Below are 18,897 nucleotides of genomic sequence, written 5' to 3'. Positions count from 1 at the left end.
ACAATAAATTAGACATCAAATGTAAAACAGTTAAAAGAGACAAGAAGGACACTATGTATTAATAAAAGGAACAACTTAACAAGAAAGCATAACAATCATAAAAATGTATGCACTGAGCCAGAATGCTCCAAAATACATGAGATAAACACTGAAAAGAGAAATAGACACATCTACCATAATAGTTGGAGACTTCAATTCCCCACTCTCATCAATGGACAGAACATCTAGACAGAGGATCAATAAAGAAACAGAATTTGAATAATACAATAAATGAGTTAGATTTAACAGATATTTATAGAACATTACACCCCACAACAGCAGGATGTAACTTTTTCTCAACTGCTCATGGATCATTCTCAAGTTTAGACCATATGCTAGGTCACAAAACAAGTCTCAATAAATTTAAAAAGATTGAAATCATGCAAAACACTTTCTCAGATCATAAAGGAATGACATTGGAAATCAATAAAAGGCAGAGTGCCAGAAAATTCAAAATTATATGGAGACTCACATATAAACAACACACTCTTAAACAACCGTGGGTCAAGGAAGAAATTACAAGAGAAATCAGTAAATGTCTCAAGGCAAATGAAAATGAAAACACGACCTGTTCTAGTTTGCTAGCTGCTGGAATGCAATATACCAGAAACGGAATGGCTTTTAAAAAGGGGAATTTAATGAGTTGCTAGCTTACAGTTCTAAGTCCGAGAAAATGTCCCAATTAAAACAAGTCTATAGAAATGTCCAATCAAAGGCATCCAGGGAAAGACACCCTGGTTCAAGAAGGCCGATGAAGTTCAGGGTTTCTCTCTCAAGTGAGATGGCACATGGCAAACACAGTCAGGGCTTCTCTCTCAGCTGGAAGGGCACATGGCAAATATGGCGTCATCTGCTAGCTTTCTCTCCTGGCTTCCTATTTCATGAAGCTCCCCGGGAGGCATCCAGTTTAACAACCATTCTTAACTAAATCTCATCAGTCAGGGAGATGATCTCATTACAGTTTCAAACATACAGTATTGAATAGAGATTATTCTACCTTTATGAAATGGGATTTATATTAAAACATGGCTTTTCTTAGGGGGCATGCTTCCTTTCAAACCAGCACATGACCTATCAAAATTTATGGAATACAGCAAAGGCAGTGCTAAGAGGGAGATTTATGGCCCTAAATGCCTATATCAAAAAAGGAAAGAGAGCAAAAATTGAGGAATTAACTGTCCACTTGGAAGAACTAGAGAAAGAACAGCAAACTAACCCCAAAGCAAGCAAAAGGAAAGAAATAATTAAGATTAGAGCAGAAATAAATGGAATTGAGAACGTGAAAACAATCAAGAAAATAACAAAACCAGAAGTTGGTTCTATGAGAAAGTCAGTAAGATTGATGGACCCTTACTGAAGTTGACAAAAAGAAGACAGAGGATGCAAATAAATAAAATCAACTGGAAGAGGAGACATAACCACTGACCCCACAGAAATAAAGGAAGTAATGAGAGGATACTATGTACAATTTAATGCTAATAAATTCGATAATGTAGATGAAATGGACAACTTCCTAGAAAGGCATGAACAACTAACATTGACTCAAGAAGAAATAGGCCACATCAACAAACCAATCACAAGTAAAGAAATTGAATCGGTCATTAAGAAGCTCCCCAAAAAGAAAAGTCCATGACCAGATGGCTTCACATGTGAATTCCACTAAACATTCCAGAAAGAATTAGTACCAATCCTGCTCAAACTCTTCAAAAAAATTGAAGAGGAGGGAAAGCTACCTAACTCATTCTACAAAGCCAACATCACCCTCATACCAAAGCCAGACAAAGATATTACAAACAAAGAAAACTACAGAACAATCTCTCTTATGAATACAGATACAAAAATCTTCAACAAAATTCTTGCAAATCGAATCCAACAGCACATTAAAAGAATTATACACCATGACCAAGTAGGATTCATCCCAGATATGCAAGGATGGTTCAACATAAGAAAATCAATAAGGTAATATACCGTATCAACAAATCAAAGCAGAAATCCACACGATCATCTCAATTGATTCAGAAAAAGCATTTCACAAAATTTGACATCCTGTCCTGTTCAGAACACTTCTGAGGTTAAGAATAGAAGGGAACTTCCTCAACAAGATAAAGGGAATATATGAAAAACCCACAGTTATATCATCCTCAATGGGGAAAAACTGAAAACTTTCCCCCTAAGATCAGGAACAAGACAAGGATGTCCTCTGTCACCACTGTTATTCAACATTGTGTTGGAAGTTCTAGCCAGAGTAATTAGACAAGAAAAAAGAAATACAAGGCATCAAAATTGGAAAGGAAGAATAAAAGTCTCACTGTTCTATCAGGAGATAGAAATAGGGTAGATAATGGGTAATTGGAGCTGAAGGAATGGGATACAGATCGTGTAACAGGACTGAATGTAAAAATTCAGAAATGGATAGCACAATACTACCTAACTCTAATACGATAGTGTTAGAACACTCAAGCTGAATCTGAGAATGATAGAGGGAGGAGGGCTGGGGGCACAAATGAAATAAGAAGGAAAGATATACAATAAAGACTGACATGGTATAATCTAGGAATGCCTAGAGTGTATAATGATAGTGACTAAACGTACAAATTTAAAAATGGCTTGCATGAGGAAGAACAAAGTAATGTCATTACTGCAGGGTGATGAAAGTGGATGGTAATTAATATTTTAAAACTTGAGCTTATGTGTGAGACTAAAGCAAAAAGTGTCTATTTGGTATAAAATTTATATTTCGACTAGTGCATTTCCTAAGACCATTTTTGTGTACAGCTTAATTGAACACCATAAGTAAGCACATGGAACCTTGAGTAGGGCATGAGATTTTGTAGGTTTGTCCAGAGTGATGCCTCGATAAATCCCAGAAGGATTTGAACAGTGAATAAAAAAGTATTTGCGAAGTCCCCTTGGGGGAATGGTGAGATAAGGAGAACATTCAGCTTCCCCAAGTGGAGAATTCTTGATATTCTCACAAGCAGTGGGGACAGCCAAAGCAATAGGCTGAGCCCCCAATCTTGGGGTTTGTTCACATTAAACTTAACCCTGCAGAGGATAGGCTAAGCCTACTTAAAATTATACCTTAAGAGTCACCCCCAAGAGAAACTCTTTTGTTGCTCAGATGTAGCCTGTCTCTCTTTGCCTACATGACAAGCAGACTTACTGCCCTCCCCCTCTCTACATGGGACATGACTCCCAGGGGTGTCGACTTTCCCAGCAACGTGGAACTGAAATCCTAGAATGAGCTGGGGCTCAGCACCAAGGAATTGAGAAAACCTTCTCATCCGAAAGGGGAAAGAGAAAAATGAGACAAAATAAAGTATCAGTGGATGAGAGATTTCAAACAGAGTCGAGAGGTTATCCTGGAGGTTATTCTTACGCATTAAATAGATACCACCTTTTTAGTTAAGGCGTAACAGAGAGGCTGGAGGGAACTGCCTGAAAATGTAGAGCTGTGTTCCAATAGCCATGTTTCTTGAAGATGATTGTATAATGATACAGCTTTTGCAGTGTGACTGTGTGATTGTGAAAACCTTGTGTCTTATTCTTCTTTTATCTACCTTATGTACAGATTAGTAAAACATATGGATTAAAAATAAATAATAGGGGGAACAAATGTTAAAATAAATTTAGTAGATTGAAATGCTAGTGGTCAGTGAAAGGAAGGGATAGGGTGTATGTTCTAAGAAGTGATTATGAGGATGAATATATGACTATGTGATGAAAACTATAAAAAAACAATGTTCATATTATGTGTTGATTGGTTTTATTAATAAGATTTAATAAAATAAAAAAATTCAACCCATAGCATTCACCTGGTATATATCCTTTGCAAAAATCTTCTTAAAACCATCCTGGGCCACAGTGGCTCGGTGACATAGTTCTCACTTGCCATGCCAGAGGAGCCTGCTTCTATTCTTGGTGTCTGCCCATGTAATTAAAAAAAAAAACTATCTAGCCCCTAGCCACTGCTTAAATGCTTATAGTGGTATTGTGACAATCTGCTTTATTTTTGAATAAGTTTAACTTAGAAAGCTCTTTCTTGTTTTGAACTAGTCTTTTGTCCTGTGATGACAATTTTTGTTTGTTTTTTCTGGTTTCGCGTCCTTGAGCAGCAGTTCCAATTCAAATACTAAAAATGTTTGTGAGTACTTGTTCACCAGTACATTTGTTGACAGAATTAAGAATAGCCATTTTACCTGTACTTTTCTTCAAATAGTTGAAGTTGATAGTCATATAACTCTCCGGTCAGCTTCCCAAGTGATCTGCCTAATCAGGCCACACTCCCTAATTTCTGCTAAAAATAATACAGTAACACTTACTTATTTGGAGCACAGATGTTAAGGTTTATATATGAGAAATAGTTAAGGGGGAATTATTAGAATCTATAGATTTCCATTTGTGGCTGGACCTCGAGCTGATCAGTTTCATTTCATTAATTCCATTTAATCCTCCATATACAAGATGAGGATTCTTAAGGTTACACCATTTAGAATTAGGAAGTAAAGTTTAAAAATAAACAAAAAAGAAAAAGTAAATAAAAAATACCTTTGAGCATCCACAGTCAAAATGCCAGTGTCTTAGCACTAAAGGCTATTGTGCATCTGATGCTCAAGAGAATAACTAAGCTATCACCTAGAACCTACTTACTCTGACTTTATACCTAATTACCACCATTTGCTCCAAAAAATTTATATAGGTGAATGGATTAGTCATAGGCAGTAGTCAGGGACAACTATCACAGAAGGATAAGAGACAGAGGGCTATAAATGCTCATAGGGGATTTCAGACTACCATGTTCTAGGGCTGTTGAATCGAGTGAAAACTTCCTTAGTTCATATTTGTCTTTGGTTAGAATAATAGGTGACCATCATAATTTTGTTCTGTCATTAATTTTTAAAAAATTATTCAGATGAGTTAAGGAATTTGTGAAGCAGATAAAATTCTGAGTTCAAAATCTCTGTTGAAGGCAACTGAAAAATTAAAACACCATTGTACTTGAGTCCTGTTTCTCGTGGCTGAATCATTCACTTCTTATTGATTATGGTCTTATTGGGGAATTACCTTAGTTATCATCTTTTTAACATAGTTAGATATAGTAATATATTTGGTAAATAGGAGGTATTCAGTCAGTGATTGATTGGGGGAGTTAGAGTAATCATTTCCTATAAACTTGCTTGGGTTTCTAAGACTTTACCATCTTGGACATTTTAAGGTTTTGTCCTAAATTAATTTCCCTGTATCACAGCACATTCTGGTCCACTTGCCTTGCTATCAGTTGGTTAGTATTTTGAGAATGTTGGAATAAACCAAAATGAAACATAATTTAAAATTTTCATATAAAAATGTATGGGAGTACTTTTTAAATTATCTAGTGAACATTTGCTTTTTTTTAGATTAGGAGAAACATAATAAGATTGTATTACTCCTGGAGCACTTTGAATTGTATCCGTCATCTGATTTTTCTCCAAACTCCAACTCTTCTTTTGGTTGGTCTTTTCCCATAAACAGGAGAAAATGTACTGCCATCTAGTCTGATTTAAACTGATTTAAACTATATGTAATTTAATTACATTTCTAAATATTTGATATAAATATTAACAGTTTGTTCTTCAGCCAAAAAAGATTGGTTAAAATGTACAGTACCAGAATATTTATGGATTTCCTTAGGTTGTTGAAGACTCAGCAGTAATCCTTTTCAGACATTAGTGTGATGAATATTGTAAAATAGCAATTTAGTGACATTTTAGTTTCTTCACATTAAGAGCAGTTTTGTTGTATAGCTTATACTGTATGTCTTTACCTGATGGATGTGTGCAAAATGTAGGAAGCCTAGTTTCTGCTTTTTGCTGTTTCTTTACATAGATAGATTAAGAAGTACAATGAAACCAGACTTTTCAATGACTTTCCTAGATCTTAAAAACATTAAGTGCCCTTTCGTTTAAAATATTGAATTAATAATTATAACACATTTGGGTTCAGGAACTTAGTACTCATTTTTCCAATTTAATGTCAGTTTAAAAAATTAACACTTGTATTTAAATGTTTGTGTCAAGGATAAACAGCAGCAGGTTTCCTTTTTGTACCGTGTTCTTGTTCATAGTAGTCAGTGAACCTATTTTGTAAATGTTTGTCTCGATGTGGGTGGTAGGTTAGAAGAGTTTAGAAAGAAGCATTCCCTTTAAAGGCAGTCATTTGAAACTAACTTTGAGATGAAAGTCATTACTAACGTTTGTTTGTTTTCTTCATTCCAAAATTGGGACACATTAGCAATTGCGGTCTCATAAATGAAATAAGAAAGAGAAGAATGGTAATAATTAAGGATTTTTTTTTAATTATTGATGACATGAGCATAGGTTTCATTTAATAAACTGTTTGTTGAATGACTAATTACCTGTTATATGCCTGACACTGTGCTAGAGGTATAGGAATAGGAAAACCCAAGGTTTAGGCAAGGAAAGGCTTCCAGAAGTGACTGCAAGGAGGATGATAGGAGTTAATCTAATAAAGAGGATATAGCAGATTGAGGTGGATGTTAAATGTTCATGCTTGGAGAATAACTTTAGAGTAAGTGTGTTGTATTCCTTAGGGATGAGGAAGGGAAAAGGAAAAGAGATGCACACATGAGGATTAGAAGAATTGTAGGGATGGAAAGAAAGTGAAGGTGAAGGAGGAGTCTAGTTTGATTGTGGTGTTTGGGGCCGAGTCAGATAGAAAGTGATGGCATCCTTAGAGATTGGAATATGGGAAGAGGCACAGATTCCTAAAGGTAGATGATGGGTTTTGCTTTAAATATAGTTGTCAATGGGATATACAGGTAGAGTTGATAAGCTAGTGGTTTTAGAAAATAGGTAAATTGGTCTGGCTCTCAAGAGAGACGTGTAAGACCCCAGGCAGAATTTGTTGCCTAAGCAGAGAAGCCCTGCCTCTGAGACCAAGGCAGTTGAAGTCCCTTCAGAACACGAGGATTTGAGGTTCTGAGGAAAGGAGGGGCCAGGGTACAAGAGAATCCACTGAAGCTTCTAAAGCTAACTAGAATCATTGGCACAGAAGAAAAGGAAAAAGAAGTAGAGAACAAATGAAATGGTGCTGAGATTTTACTGAAAAGCCCTCCACAATGCCAAACTCACCTGTGGATGTGAAGATGCAATATAGGTTGACTCCTCCCACCATGCCACTACCCCCCATCATGCATGGAGCTTCAAGAACCAGTTCATTTGTACCCACAATATTAACTAATGGCACAAACCATTTACCCACAGCCTTGAATGGTGCCCTCTTGCCACCCAACAGCTTTAGCAACAGGCCCTTTTCTTCCTCATTTTCTCTTGGTAAATAAACAACAGCAACCTCGAACCTGCAGCACCAGGCAACTCAGTAAGCTAAAGCAGTTCCTTACCACCCTGAAGCAGTTTGGCAATGACATCTCACCAGAGAGAGGAGAGAGTCCACACGCTGGTACTAGGACTGGTGAACTTGACTTTGACAATTGAAGAAATTCATTCCAAACTGCAAGAAGCTACTAACTTTTCACTGCGACCTTTTGTCATCCCATTTTTGAAGGCCGTCTTGCCCTTGCTGCAGCTTGATCTCCTTTGCTGTGTACGAATGACCAAACAGAACCCTGCCCAGTACCTCACCCAGCATGAACAGCTGTTTCTGGATGCCAGCACCACCTCACCTGTTGACCCCTTAGAGCTGCTTCTCCATGTGAATGAAAACGGAAAGAGGTGAACTACAGACAGAACCAAAGAAAATGGCTTTGACAGAGAGCCTTTGCTCTCAGAACATCCAATCAAGCAACCATGCCCTATTAGCCCAGGTCAGCAGTACAGTCCAAATAACAGCTTATCCCACCAGCTCAGTGGCCTGCCTCACTCTACCGCACCTCCACGTCAGCATTACCGTTTGGATAATATGGCTATTGCCTACCACTACAGGGACTCCTATCAACACCCCAGCCACAGGGATCTCAGGGACAGAAACAGACCTATGGGGTTGCATGGCGCACATCAAGAAGAAATGATTGACTGCAGGCTAACAGACAGAGAATGAGCAGAAGAATGGAAACATCTTGACCATCTGTTAAACTGCATAATGGTAGAAAAAACAAGGCGGTCTCTCGTTGTACCAAGGTGATGTCAGGAAGCCGACTGTGAGGAATTGAATTACTGGATCTGGTGGTGCAGTGAGGCTGAGGACTTAAAAAGTGTGGCAGCAGAGTCCCATCAGTCCAGACCCAATGGCTTTAGGTACCTTTCTTCAAGTGGGCATATTGAGCAGATATTTCTTATGTCCTCTATTCTAGTTTGCTAGCTGCCAGAATACAATATACCAGAAACGGAATTGCTTTTGAAAAGGGGAATTTAATAAGTTGCTAGTTTACAGTTGTAAGGCCGAGAAAATGTACCAATTAAAACAAAGCCTATAGAACTGTCCAGTCAAAGGCATCCAGGGAAAGATACCTTGGTTCAAGAAGGCTGATGAAGTTCAGGGTTTCTCTCTCTGGAAGGGCACATGGTGAACACAGTCCGAGTTTCTCTCTCATCTGGAAAGGCACATGGCAGACATGGTCAGGGTTCCTCTCTCGTCTGAAAGGGCACATGGCGAACGCAGTGTCATCTGCTAGCTTCTTCTCCTGGCTTCCTATTTCATGAAGCTCCCCAGGAGGCATTTTCCTTCCTCATCTCCAAAGGTAGTGCTGGCTGGTGGACTCTTTCTCATGGCTGTGTCATTCTTCTCTGCTCTCTCTGAATCTCTCATTCTCCAAAATGTTTCCTCTTTTGTAGGACTTCAGAAACTAATCAAGACCCACCTGAATGGGTGGAGATATGTCGTCACCGAATTCCAGCTTAACAACCACTCTTGGTTACATCACATCTCCAGGGAGATGATCTAATTACAGTTTCAAACGTACAGTGCTGGATAGGGATTAGAAGAAACAGCTGCCTTTATGAAATAGGATTAGGATTAAAACATGGCTTTTCTAGGGTACAAACATCACTTCAAACCAGCCCACCCTCTATTGCTGATTTTATTTTCAACTTGTCTTTTCAAAAATAATAAGGGATATGTGGGGAGTTTTAGAACAATAAATATGTTGTATATCCTCAAAAAAAAATTGTAGGCAGATCATAAAGTACCTTATCTTAAGGCTTCCTTAATAATGAGCCTCAATTTTCAGTTTCAGTCAACAATTAGGGACAGAATTTCAGTGAAATTTGGTCTGCTAATTTCCATTTTCCCTGATGTCAGGCAGTTCTTCCAGACTCATCAAAATGTACACCTCCCCCCTTTTTTTGTATTTTTAATAAAACCCAGTGAAATTGTGAATTTTATTAGGTTAGAAGTCTATTCCCAAATTTGTGTTCAGGTAAGAGTTTCATAAAAGGTGTACAAATATGTGAAGGGCACATTTACCTTTTTTTGGCAACAGAAAAACTTGCCACCTGCTGATCTGTGTCCTGATACCACACTGTCTTAATTACTATAACTATAATATTTTGATGTTCAATAAAGCAAGGGCCAGAAAATTTTTTATCATTTATTTTTATTGCCTTTTCTCTCTCTCTTTTTTAAAGTGTTTTATTTTGAAATAACTTAATTTTACAGAGAAGTTGCAAGGATATTGCAAAGAACTCTTGTATCCTTTACCTAAATTCATCAGTGTTTAACTTGTACACATTATTTACCCCCCTGAACCTTTTAGGAGTAGTTTGCATGCATCATGTACCTTTATTTTTTTTTTTAATAGCAATGTTACAAATTACTCGGTTAACACAAGGTAATAACTACAATAACAATAAATCCCCTCTAGTCAGTGGTTACAATCTCCTCTAATTTTTTTTCCATTCCTCTCTCTTGAGGGATTTGGGACAAGGCTATACAGATTGCTTCAGACTGAGGAGGGACATAGATATTATAGGACAGAGGAATGGAATTGTTTTGTTTGCCTTTGAAAATACTTCTTGCTTTCACGATGAGGATGATACATCATCACCATTTTGTTAGTTGTCCATGGCAGGCATAAACAACTGCTTAACTATATAGGAACAATCAAGAGGCTTTACGTCTCTGAGAAATTAACAAATAAGTTGAAAATTATAGGTTCAAATAAAAGAAGTAGAGTGATCATGATTAGGGGATTTATGTGTGAATTTAACTGTGTTATATTGGGGAAATAGCTTTTTATGGATTTTTAGATAGAGCCCGCCTCCGAAGGAGTATTGATTTCATGTAGCCATGTGGCTTGCATATTGTGCCCAGGTGTCCCTAGGACTCTCAAAAGTACTTTCGTTTGGGACTTTGCATACTGTGGTAGTTTGTGAAATCTGGTTGAGACCTGCATAAGAGTAATCTCCAGAGCGACCTCCTGACTGTTTGAAATCTCTGTATTATTTAAAACTCTATTATTTAATATTTACCCTCTTTAGATCAACGTCTTTCTCCAAATGCATTGCTGATTAATGCTTGGTAATAATCCCCCAGCACCAGGGAGGCTCATCCCTGGAAGTCTTGTCCGTTTAGGGGGAAAGTAGTGAGTTTATTTGCAGAGTTTGGCTTAGAGAGGCCACACTTGAGCAACAAGGAGGTTTGCAGGGGGTGACTCTTAGGAAGTAATTATAATTAGGCTTAATTTAGTTATTGAAGAAATAAGATTCATAGGTGCAAGCTTTAGGATTGAGGCCTTGGCTTATTAGCTTATTTTCTTTTACTAGGCAAGGCTTATATATTACAGAGCTTTGGGCCATATTGTGAGAGTAGCAGGAGTTCCCCAGATAGGGATGTTTAATAGACTTTTAACTACTATTAGGGCAGTAACCTTGTGACAAGGAAAAGCCTCTATTTATCCAGAAAACAGACTTATGACAACAAGAACACATTTTTATCCCATAAAAGTATGTAACTGTATTAAGTTCAAGATGTCCAAAGTGGACTTGTCAGTTAAGATACCTAGCCTTGTCCCTACCTTTATATTCTTACCAGAGTTATGTTAATTGTCAGGTAAAACATAATTTATGTACTTGTCTTGCTTCTTGTGTAAAGTTTTTGCTTTTTAATTTTGCTGTAGATGACACTTTGACCTGTAGCTGACTGCATGTACTTTCAGAGAAGCATAAACTTTTCTTAAAGTAAATATTTTAAGCTTTGCAGGCAATGTGATTACTGTCTCAACTGCTCAACTCAGTTGTAACCAGAAGGCAGCTTTAAACAAATGGGTGTGGCTGTGTTCCAATAAAACTTACAGAAATATGCGTTCTAGTTTTCACATCTCTGTATACTCTGTATCTGTTCTTCAAGATTGTCTTGGATGTTCTTGTCTTTAGCCTTTTTTTATACAGATTTTAAAACCAACTTACCAATTCCCACCAAAAAAAAAAAAAAAACAAAAACCTGCTGGCATTTTTATTGGGATTGCATTGGATCTTTAGATACATTTGGAAAGGATTGACATTTTCGCAATATTGAGTGATCCGATCCATAAATATGACCTAAGATATTATTTAGATCTTCTCTAAATTTTCTCAACAATGCTTTATCATTTTTTATGTAAAGTTCTTTGCAGGATTTGTCCTTCAAAATGAACTTTGCCTCTTTCACACCATTGTATAGTGCCCTTTCTTATTGAATAGGGCTGACCTTTGTAACAGGTAGGATACTGGGGAAATGATGTTGTGTCACTTCAAGGGCTAGGTCATAAAAGACATGGGACTTCTGCCTTGCTCTCTTGGATTACTCACGCTGGAGGAAGTGATCTGTTCTAGTTTGCTAGCTGCCAGAATGCAACACACCAGAGACAGATTGGCTTTTAATAAAAGGGGATTTATTTTGTTAGAGGAAAGGCAACTAACTTTCAACTGAGGTTCTTTCTTATGTGGGAAGGCACAGAATGGTCTCTGCTGGCCTTCTCTTCAGGCCTTTGGGTTCCAATCAACTTTCCCCAGGATGATTCCTTTCTGCATCTCCAAAGGCCTGGGCTGAGCTGCGAGTGCTGAGATGAGGAATGCCAAGCTGCTTGGGCTGTGCTACGTTGAGCTCTCTCATTTAAGCACCAGCCAATTAAGTCATTCATTACAGCAGGCACGCCTCCTAGCCGACTGCAGATGTAATCAGCAACAGATGAGGTTCAGGTAACATTGGCTCATGTCCGCAGCAGCAAAACTAGTTGCCTTCACCTGGCCAAGTTGACAACTGAATCTAACTACTACATGGTCCAACAGAGAGAACTAAGTGGCAGGGGACTGAGGCTTTCTTCTGATAGGCATGTGAGTGAGCCATTTTGAAAGCAGATCCTCTAGTAACATTCAAGCTTTCAGGTGCCTGCAGTTCCACCCAGCATCTTGACTGCGAACTCATGAGAATTCCTGAGCCAAAACCACTTGGTTAAGCTGTTCAAACTATAAGATAATAAATATTTATTATTTTAAAGCTAGGATTTAACTGGAATATAGAATGTAAGCTTTATATCAATGTTGAATTTCTTGAACTTGATAACTGCTCTTTAGGTGTTTACATAGTAAATAACCCTTATTCATAGGAATGCTCTTGGAAATATTATGTGTTCAAGGAGTATGATGTGGCAGCCAGCTCTCAAATGTTCAGAAAATGGGTGAAGGGAGGGAAGGGAGGAGGGCATGTGGCAGGCAAAGGTGGCAAAAATTGATGGATCTGGTTATCTGGAGGGTGGGGGTATGTTAGAGTTCTCTGGGTGGAATTTTATTAATTTTGCAACTGTCATAAGTTTGAAATTATTTCAGAATGAAAAGTTAAAAAAATAAAACCAAAATTTTGTTAAACAATAGATAAAAATACAACTGTATATGTATATATTTCATTAAATTTAAAAATTTTCATTTTCTAATTCTATATAATTATTTCCTATCTAAAGAAATATAGTTGAATCTTATCAATTGATACTGTATTTCCAGCAATTTTGCCAAATTTACTTATTTTGAAGCTGATTCTTTTGAAGTGTTGATTATGAATAATCTCAGTTTTGCTTCTTCCTTTCCAACTCTTTGTCTTTTATTTCTTTCTCACCTTGTGACATCTACAGGGCATTATTGACAAGAAGTGATAACAGTGAATAGTCTTATCTTGTACCTCATCTCATGGGGGAAACACTTAATATTTCACCTGTAAGGTTTTTTAAATATCACTGTCAGTTTAAGGAAGCTTCCTTCCCTTTTTAATTTGCTAAAGGTTTTCTTAGCAGTCAGTGTTGATGTTTTTTTGCCTCTGTTGAAATGATCATATTATTTCTCTCTAGTTGTTGCTAATGTGGTGAATTACACGGATTTGTGAATGTATAAACCAACTTTGTTTTCCTCAAACAAATCCAATTGATGTGTATCCTTTTTTAAAATATGTCATTGGATTTGTTCTGCTAATATTTTAAACATTTGTATGTCTATGTCTATGAGAGATTGACCTGTAATTTTCTCTTTTGTCCTTTTTGGTTTTCGTATCAAGATTACTGTTCTAGTTTGCTAACTGCCAGTAATGCAATATACCAGGAACAGAATGGTTTTTTTTTTGAACACAGAACAATAAACACCTTTATTACATGAGCTAGGATGGGACGGAGGAATTATTTGCCTTTCTGGGCCTTGATTTTTCTCGTATAAAACTCCACCTCCTTGCTTTCTAGCACGTAGCCATCTGCTCAGCCACACTGGCCTGACCTCGAAGCAGTGCAGGCAAGAAACTTGCCCTGCTGGAACTGCTCCTCAAGAAGACTGCCGATCTTGACATTCTTTTTCCTCAGTATGGGTTTTTTAAAAAGGGAATTTAATAAGTTGCTAGTTTACAGTTCTAAGTTTGAGAAAAAGTCCCGATTAAAGCAAATCTATAAAATATCCAAATTAAGGCCCCACAAGAGGTTACCTTCACTCAACAAAGGCCAATGAAGTTCAGGGTTTCTCTCTCAACTAGAAAGGCACATGGTGAACGTGGTGATGTCCACTAGCTTTCTTTCCAAGCTTCTTGTTTCATGAAGCTCTCCTGGGGGCGTATTCCTTCTTCATCTCTGAAGGTCTCTGGTTGCATGGGCTCTGACTTTTGTCATTCTGAAGCTTTCTCTGGAAATCCTTTCTCTTTTAAAGGATTCTGGAAAAGTAATCAAGACTCACCTGGAATGGGTGGAGTCACATTTCCCTCTAATCAAAAGTTAATACAAACAATTGGGTGAGTCACAGCTCTGCGGAGATGCTCTAATCAAGTTTCCAACCTACGGTGCTGAATAGAGTTTAAAAGAAATGGCTGACTCCATGCGATGGATCAGAATTAAAACATGGCTTATAAACATAATCCTCTTAAACTGGCAAAGCAATTAATTAATCCTTTTAAACCGGCACAATTACATTGATGTAACAAAAAGAGTTTGGATGTTGGCCCTTTTTCTCTTCTCTTTACTGTATTTTAAAGGTCTTGTTTTTATAAAATTAACCATATTAGTGACATCATAATATTTTTGGCATCTCTGGTTTCAGTTTTCTTATGAATTATGCAGGGAATGAATTTCAAATGTGGTGCTATCTCTGTGGGCTTACATAATCTTTTCATGTAACATTGTTTTCATGAAACAAGTAATTTACCCCTGAAGATATCTTCCCTGGTACCCCTTTCTTTTTACTGAGTAACTGAAAAACAGTTCCTGTGCATTACATTATTCTAGAATCTAGCAAATACTTTAGCGGACACATTAGACACATCTGTACTTTGATCTGCTTGTAAAATAATCTTGTATCATTTCATATGCTGTTTTTTGTTCCTTAAAACATGTGTTTTCCAGCCGCATTTGTTGAGAGTGGAAAGCATTTTAATTTTGCTTTTGTTTTCTGCGTATCGTTTTAGCCATTTTACCATGGCAGGGAGAACAGATATTTATGGACTGTAATGTGGCTTTCACTATTAAGAAACCTTAATAGAGGCTTTTGAACATTATCATTAAGTCAAAGAAATTGTATGAAATTTGAACTCATTGCATTACTTTAAAGATGATTGTATAATGATATAGCTTTTACAATGTGACTGTGTGGTTGTGAAAACCTTGTATCTGTTAATCCTTTTGTCTAAGATATGGGCAGATGAGTAAAAAAAATGGATGAAAAATAAATAATGGGAATAGGAGTAAAGTAAATTGGGTAGATTGAAATACTGGTAGCCAGTAAAAGGGAGTGGTAAGGGGTATGGGATGTGTGACTTTTTTCTTTTTATCTCTTTCTGGAGTGAGCAAATGTTCTAAAAATGATCACGGTGATGAATACACAACTCTGTGATGATATTGTAAGCCACTGATTGTATACCATGTGTGGCCTGTATGTGTGTGAAGATTTGTCAATAAAAATATTAAAAAAAAAAAAAGATAAATGAAAGACTTGGTGTGAAGATTTGTCAATAAAAATATTAAAAAAAAAACTAAAAAGAAAATTGAAAAACTTGGTGGCTTTTCATGTTCTGGATCATTAGTTTTTAAATACCTTAATAATTCAGATTGTTTCATACTACAGTTCCACAACCCTTTTTCTGAACTCTCTGGAGCCTGATGTGTTTTAAGATTCAGAATTTTTAGCATTTAAGAAAGATAATGTCATGTATAATTTGAGATACCACCCTTGAATCAAATGATATTTCTGTAGTAAAATATATGAATATTCACACTAACTGGGATAAATAATTGAAATAGCCTCTTGTTTATTCAGGACAAGTTCTGCCTCAAATCCATTTGCACTAAACTTACTTGGAAAAAGTTCAATTTTCAGACATTCTGTATTTTGAACTGTGGCTAAATATTATAAATGTATATTAGGTAACACCTTAAGGAGCACCATATACTTGGGTTGACATTCATCATTTACATATATGTTAGAGATGGTTGGCTTCAGTATTCCCTTCTTTTCTAATAGAACCTTTCAGATACTGGTAAAGCATGTGATTGCCTAATGTTCCTTATAGCTAGTTGCAACCAGGTGACTAATTTCTGGCTAATGAGATGAAGTAGAAGTGATTTGTGAAACCTCTAGGAAGGGCTCTTAACGGAGAGGGGCATGCATGTCCTTAAATTTATTTGTAGTGACTTGGAAATCCAATTTGGGCCTGTATTAGTCAGGGTTCTCTAGGGAAATAGAACCTACAGGAGGTATATAAATATTACAATATTTTATAAAATTGTTTCATGCAACTGTGGTGGTGTACAAATCAAAATTCCATAGGGCAGGCTGCAAGCTGGGAACTCGGAAGGTTTTCAACGTCTTCTGCAGAAGAAGCTGGCCAGCTGAAGTAGAGATGAAAATTCTCTCTGTGACTGCTAAAATCAATCATTTCTCCTTTTAAAGTCTTTACCTGATTGGACGAAATGTCTGTTATTGCTGGTATTCTTCTCAGTTGATTGTAGATGTTATCATCCATAGATCCAATGAACTTATTGATGATTTAAGTCCACAAAATGTCCTCACAGTAACAGTTATTCTCGTGTTTTCTTGACCAAACAACAGGGCACCATTACTGTTTTAGTTTGCTAGCTACCGGAATGCAACACACCAGAGACGGATTGGCTTTTAATGAAAGGGGATTTATTTTGTTAGTTCTTCAAAGGAAAGGCAGCCAACTTTTAACTGAGGTTCTTTCTTACGTGGGAAGGCACAGGATGGTCTCTGCTGGCCTTCTCTCCAGGCCTCTGGGTTCCAACAACTTTCCCCGGGGTGACTTCTTTCTGCATCTCCAAAGACCTGGGCTGAGCTGTGAGTGCTGAGATGAGGAATGCTGAGCTGTTTGGGCTGTGCTATGTTGCACTCTCTCATTTAAGCACCAGTCAATTAAGTCAAACGTCATTCATTGCAGCAGGCACGCCTGCTAGCCAACTGCAGGTATAAATCAGCAACAGATGAGGTTCACTACCATTGGCTCATGTCCACAGCAACAGAACTAGGTGCCTTCACCTGGTCAAGTTAACAGTTGAATGTAACTACCACAATTACCTAGTCGGGTAGACACATGAGCCTAACCATTACATACCCCTACAAAACTGGGAGTAGGCTGGTTGCTAGATAATTTTGAAGCCACAAGATCATCCCTGGATTGCCTATCTCCATATATGGTATGCATTGATCAGGGAAGTTTCAGAAACATATTTTTAAAACTGTTTTGGGTTTCTGTCATTAGCAGCCACATCTGATTATAACTAATGGATTTAGAGATGTAAGTCCATGTTGTAAATAGTCTTCGATTATGATTTGAGTCATAATCCCCAGGATTATTTTTGGATTACTGGGATTACTTTGTCATTGTTTTATCCATGAGGCTGATGAAGAGCATATGCTAGGAATAAAAGTTAAATCTCTGCCATTGTCTTATTGCCTACTTGAGATTACATTGATCTCTTCAATCCCTGATTTCTTTTCAAGAATCTTATTGAATTGTCGATTTTGTGAGGGTTATTAGGTAAAACTTAGATAATATGAATATGTGTGACTACCTAAGAATAAAAACATGTAGGCTGATATACACTTCAGTGTCTTAGAAATGAATGAATATTTGGAGGGGCACTACTCTCCATCTCTCTAGGAACACCTAGAAACATCTCAAACTTCACATATGCTGTATCAATTTCACGTAGAGAAATTGTCAGTCAGTATGTTGGCTATTAGTAAAGATTAATTTCTTTCTTATTTTTTAAGACAGGAACATATTTAAATAGAAGTTCTGATATTTTCCCGACCCCCAGTGGCTCATTTTATATTCCTCCTAGAGTGCAGTTAAGCCTGCTCTTTTTTTTTTTTAATAACTCTGTTAGTTTGCAAGTTGCCAAAATGCAATATACCAGAACTGGAATAGCTCTTTTAAAAGTGGAATTTAATAAGTTACAAGTTTACAGTTCTAAGGAAGTGAAAGTGTCCAAATTAAGGTACCAGCAAGAGGTTACCTTCACTCAAGAAAGGCTGACGGGTCTGGAACACCTCTGTCAGCCATTGTGTGGCTGGCATCTGCTGGTTCCTTCCTCCAGGGCTCCATTGCTTTCAGTCATGTGGAGGTTCCTCACTTTGCTTCTCTGGGGCTGGCTTTCACCTCTTGCCTTCCCTTGGCTCTCTCCGGGTTTTGGCTTACTTAACATCTCATGATGTTGTCTGCTGGGCCAAGCATCTCCAAACATCCGTGTGTCTGTGCCTTGAAGCAACTGTTCTCCAAGTTCTGTATCTGCTCTCTCTGTTGGCTCTGAGACTTCCATCGTTTCTCTAGGCTCTGGTGTTGTTTCTCCAAAATGTTTTCTCTTAACGATTCCAATAAACTAATCAAAACCCACCTGGAATGGGTGAAGTCACATCTCCGTCTAATCAAAAGTTAACACCCACAATTGGGCACGTCACATCTCCATGAAGATAATCTAATCAAAAGATTTCAACCTATATTATTGAATCAGGATTAAAAGAAACAGCTGCCTCCACAAGGTTAAAACATGGCTTTTCTGGGGTACGTAATACATTCAAACAAGCACAATAACTTAAAACTTTATTGTGAACAGTAGTACTGATCTGAGAAGCCTGAAGGCAACTTCCCAAGGTCAAGGATAGATAAGGAAAAGATGGAGGGTGGAGGGATGCCTGAGCCTAAGCTGGGGGCAGTGCAGGACTGAGGACAGGGCTGGGACTCCAGGTCAAACGCATTACTAGACTCTGCCCTCTCAGTCTGCGGTTATATTAGTCTTATCCAAGCTGATATGATTGTGTCCTGAATTGAACCAGGAGGCTTGAGAGAAGCAGCTGAGTTTGAAGATAAAATCTAAGGAGGTGGAATCCATAGGATTTGGGTGGTTATTTACATGTGAAGAATGATGGGGAGGGGCCATCAAGAATACTGAAG

The 18,897-nt window shown here is 37.5% G+C and overlaps 1 protein-coding gene and 1 pseudogene across 2 annotated transcripts in view; both read left to right on the top strand.

Moving 5' to 3' along the window:
- The window catches only part of RALA (RAS like proto-oncogene A), a 108,295-nt gene that overhangs the window by 22,742 nt on the left and 66,656 nt on the right, over positions 1-18,897 (top strand). The gene's annotated exons all lie outside the window — the stretch shown is intronic.
- LOC143649419 (protein CBFA2T1 pseudogene) lies at positions 970-12,644 on the top strand (annotated as a pseudogene).

This window comes from Tamandua tetradactyla, chromosome 1, assembly GCF_023851605.1.
Source record: "Tamandua tetradactyla isolate mTamTet1 chromosome 1, mTamTet1.pri, whole genome shotgun sequence".
Taxonomy (NCBI): Eukaryota; Metazoa; Chordata; class Mammalia; order Pilosa; family Myrmecophagidae; genus Tamandua; species Tamandua tetradactyla.
This window is presented reverse-complemented; position numbering and strand designations above follow the sequence as displayed.